The 5,091-nt window shown below is 37.2% G+C and overlaps 1 pseudogene; it reads right to left on the bottom strand.

The window, feature by feature from the left end:
* Positions 1-1,902: 1,902 nt before the first annotated feature.
* On the bottom strand, positions 1,903-2,894 carry LOC126937306 (antizyme inhibitor 1-like; annotated as a pseudogene).
* Between the last annotated feature and the right edge of the window lie 2,197 nt (positions 2,895-5,091).

Here is a 5,091-nt window from a genome sequence, read left to right as displayed (position 1 = left end):
TACTGGTATAAAAATAGGCATACAGACCAATGGAACAGAATAGAGAACCCACAAATAAACCCAAATATTTACAGCCAACTCATCTTCAACAAAGCAAACAAAAACATAAAGTAGGGAAAGGATACCCTATTCAACAAATGGTTCTGGGATAACTGGCAAGCCACATGTAGGAGAAAGAAATTATCCTCATCTCTCACCTTATACAAAAATCAACTCAAGATGGATGAAGAACTTAAATCTAAGACCTGAAACTATAAAAATTCTAGAAGATAACAATTGGAAAAAACCCTTCTAGACACCTATAGGCTTAGGCAAAGATTTCATGACCAAGAACCCAAAAGTAAACGCAATATAAACAAAGATAAATAGGTAGGGCTTAATGAAACTAAAGAGCTTTGCATGACAAAAGCAACAGTCAACAGAATAAGCAGAAAACCCACAGAGTGGGAGAAAATCTTCACAATCTATATATTCAACAAAGGACTATAAATAACTCAAACAAATAAGCAAAGAAAAAACAATCCCATCAAAAAGTGGGCTAACAACATGAATAGATAATTCTCAAAAGGAGATATAGAAATGGCCAACAAACATATGACAAAAATGCTCAACATCACTAATGATAAGTGAAATGCAAATCAAAACCACACTGCAATACCACCTTACTCCTACTAAGGGAGGAGACCACCCTTATATTGTCTTATGCCCAATTTCTGTCTCCAAAGAAAGAAGCAAAAACTAAAAGGCAGAAATGGAACCCACAGGCAGACAGCCCAGCACCGCACCCTAGGCCTGGTAGTTAAAAATCAACCCCTGACCTAACTGTTTGTGTTGTCTGTAGATTTCAAATACTGTATGGAAAAGCATTGTGAAAATCCCTGTCCTGTTCTGTTCTGTTCTGTTCTGTTCTGATTATTGGTTCATGCAGCCCCAGTCACATACCCACTGCTTGCTCAATCGATCACGACCCTCTCATGCAGACCCCCTTAGAGTTGTAAGCCCTTAAAAGGGACAGGAATTCTCACTCGGGGAGCTCGGTTTTTGGAGATGTGAGTCTGCCAATGCTCCCAGTTGAATAAAGCCCTTTCCTTCTACAGCTCAGTGTCTGAGAGGTTCTTGTCTGCGGCTTGTCCTGCTAAGCTACAAGAATGGTCATAATCAAAAAATTAAAAAATAATAGATGTTGGTGTGGATGTGTTGAAAAGGTAATACTTCTACATTGCTGGTGGGAGTGCAAACTAGTATGAACACTATGGAAAGCAGTGTGGAGATTCCTTGAAGAACTAAAAGTAGAACTACCATTTGATCCAGCAATCCCACTCTACCAAGTATCTGGGTAGATACTTGATATCTACCCAGAGCAAAAGAAGTCACTATACAAAAAATGATACTTGCATGTGCATATTTATAGCAGCACAATTTGCAGTTACAAAAATGTAGAACCAGCCCAAATGCCCATCAATCAATGAGTGGATAAAGAAACTGTGGTATATATATACGATGGAATACTACTCAGCCATAAAAAGGAAAGAGTTAATGGCATTTGCAGCAACCTGGTTGGGATTGGAGACTATTATTCTAAGTGAAATAACTCAGGAATGGAAAACCAAACATCATATGTTCTCATTCATAAGTGGGAGTTAAGCTATGAGGATGCAAAAGCATAAGAATAATACAATGGACTTTGGGGACTCAGAGGGAAAGGGTGAGAACAGGGTGAGGGATAAAAGACTACAAATTGGGTAGAGTGTATACTGTGATGGGTACACCAAAATCTCACAAATCACCACTAAAGAAATTATGCATGTAACCAAATACCACCTGTTCTTCAAAAACCTATGGAAACATAAAATTTTTAAAAAGTGTACATATATGTGATTTTAAAAAAGCAATAATGACTGTTTACGCTTCAGTGGAAATGCTGTCTTCTTGGCTCAGCTGAATGCATGAAGGCACAAAGAAGAATTTCTTCGTCATTGTGTCTGAAGTAATTCCTGCATCTTGCATCTCATACCAATTAATAATTCCCATGAAGCCTCCACAAATATCTAACATGTTCATCGTAAAACCAAAGTCTCTAACCATGCCAAACACACATCAAGCATCAGATAGAGCATGTGCATATACTTGAGATTCTTTGCAAGCACCTAAAACATGAAATTTTAACCCCAATCATTTGGATATCAAGTTTCTTAGCATATTCCAAAAAAATGCCTACAGTTATTCGGGGAAGTGCCAAACTTCATGCTACCCTCTTCACTACCAATATTATCTTTTGTTGCAAAATGTGGCAGGACCCTAAGAGAAGAGGAGATGATCAAGGCAGAGTTCATTTACATCATCATCTGCACACATGAAGCCTGAAGATTGTAAGAAGTATGTTGGTTATGTTGTTAGTGCTCACAAATCCAGTAATAGGTGAATCAAGTGAACTTAAGGAAAAACAGTCTTGGCATTTGGGTGATTACATACAGTTTTCTTCAATTCAATTTTATTGCTTCATGTCATAATATTTGCTCCAAATTCTGCTGCATACTTTATTTGAGACACTTGCTTGCAAGGACTTACATAAATGTTTTCTGCAGATACACATGACTCTTTTACTAAAGTCATTTCATTTTTATCGGAACAAGCAAATCCAGTGCCAAGAGCTGTTAAAATCTCAAGTACAGCTGGAGTAGAGTTGCACTTCACTGTGTAGAATGGCTTTATCTGAGCCACTACATTCTGCCATTGACTGTGTTTCTTCACAGTCTTTCCAAGATCTCCCACAAAAAGATTTTTGCCTTGTTCGAGAATGTTCAACAAACATAGTTATCAATAACATTTATAAGGTTTGTTCCTTCATCCAACAGACCAATGAAATAGTTTGCATCATCAATAAATCCTGTCATCTCAGCTGAATTTTCACAAAACTAAAAGTCATAAACCAGGAAAAGTAAGGAATGGGTCACCAAGCCTATGTCTTGGTTCTTAGAATATGCAACAAAATGGACAAGTTGAGAGATGGAATCCCCCATCATCAGCTGGGTTCCCAAGGTGGCTCAGTGTCTGAAGTTGAACTGCTGTCTACACAGCAATTCTCCTAGGCCCTCTGGGTAGGTGTACACTTGGACAGAAAGTTTGCCATGAGATAATGGCTCAAAGATTTGGGTAAAGCATATTCTCTTTTTTCATGATATTTTTAAGGAGAGATGTGGTTACCTTCAGCAGAAATATCCAAGGTGGCCTGGGCCACAGGCTGTGGGAACAACGTGGAGGTAAAAACATGCAACAGTGTGAGAATGGATGAGAAGAGGCAGAGATGGCAATGGCAGGAGGAAAAAAGGAAACACTGCTGCTGGCCAGAGAAGAGCCAGAGATTGTAGTTCTCATTGGTATTTTGATAGGGATTGAACTGAATATGTAGATTGCATTGGATAGTATAACAATATTAATTCTTTTGATCTATGAGCACGGAATATATTTTCATTTGTTATGTCCTCTTGAATTGTTTTCATTAGTGTTTTACAGGTTCCATTGTATAGATCTTTACTTCTTTGGTTAAATTTATTCTTCAGTGTTTTATTTATTTATTTGGTAGCTATTGCAAATGGGATTGCTTTCTTGGTTTCTTTTTCAACTTGTTCACTGTTGGTATATATAAATGCTATTGTTTTATGTATGTTGATTTTCTATCCTGCAACTCTACTTAATTTGTTTATCAGTTCTAATAGTTTTTTTGGTGGAGTCTGTAGGTTTTTCAAAATGTAAGATCATGTCATCTGCAAACAAGGATAATTTAACTTGTTACTTTCCAATTTGAATGCTCTTCATTTTCTTCTCTTGCCTAATTGCTCTGACTAGGACTTCAAGTACTATGTTGAATAAAAGTGGTGAAAGTGGGCATCCTTGTCTTGTCCCAGATCTTAGAAGAAAGACTTTCAATTTTCCCTCATTAAGCATGATATTAGCTGTGGGCTTGCCATACATGGTCTTTATTTTTTTGAGGTATGTTCCTTTTATAGCCAGTTTGTTGAGGGTTTTTATCATGAAGAGATGGTGAATTTATCAAATGCTTATTCAGCATCTATTGAAATATATTATTTTGACCTTCATTCTGTTAATGTGATGTGTCACATCTATTGATTTGTATATATTGAACCATCCTTGCATACTGGGATGAATAATGGTGAATGATGTTTTTAATGCGTTGTTGAATTCAGTTTGCTGGTATTTTCTTGAGTATTTTTAGATCTATGTTCACCAGAGACACTAGCTTGTAGTCACCATTTTTTTTGTTGTTGTGTCCTTGTCTGGTTTTGGTATCAGGGAAATACTGGCCTTGTAGAATGAGTTTAGCGGTATTCCTTCCTCTGCTAATTTTTGGAATCATTCAAATTGGGTCTGTATTAGTTTTTCTTTAAATGTTTGGTAAAATTCAGCAGTGAAGCCACTGGGTTCCAGGCTTCTATTTGATGGCAGACTCTTTACTACTGCTTTGATCTCATTACTCATTATTGGTCTGTTCATGTTTTCTATTTCTTCATGGTTCAATCTTGGTAGGTCATGTTTCCAGAAATCTATCCATTTCTTCTAGGTTTTTCAATTTGTTAGGATGTGGTTCTTCCTAATAGTCTCTAATTATCTTTTGTATTTATGTAGTATCAGTTGTAATGCCTCCCTTTTCATACCTGATTTTATGTATTTGGGTCTTCTCTTTTTTTTAATTTTTATTTTATTTATTTATTTTTTCTTATTCCAGCTAGATTGATATTATCTTTTTTAAAAAACCAGACTTTTGGCTGGTCACAGTGGCTCATGCCTGTAATCCCAGCAGTTTGGGAGGCCAAGGCAGGCAGATGACAAGGTCCAGAGATGAAAACCAACCTGGCCAATATAGTGAAACCCTGCTCTACTAAAAATATAAAAATTAGCTGGACATGGTGGCATGTGCCTGTAGTCCCAGCTACTCAGAGGCTGAGGCAGGAGAATCACTTGAAACTGGAAGGCAGAGGTTTCAGTGAGTGGAGATCGTGACACTGCACTCCAGCCTGGTGACAGAGCGAGACTCCATCTCAAAAAGAAAAAAAAAAAAGCAAACTTTCATTC

The sequence above is a fragment of the Macaca thibetana genome, chromosome 15, assembly GCF_024542745.1.
Source record: "Macaca thibetana thibetana isolate TM-01 chromosome 15, ASM2454274v1, whole genome shotgun sequence".
Classification (NCBI taxonomy): domain Eukaryota; kingdom Metazoa; phylum Chordata; class Mammalia; order Primates; family Cercopithecidae; genus Macaca; species Macaca thibetana.
This window is presented reverse-complemented; position numbering and strand designations above follow the sequence as displayed.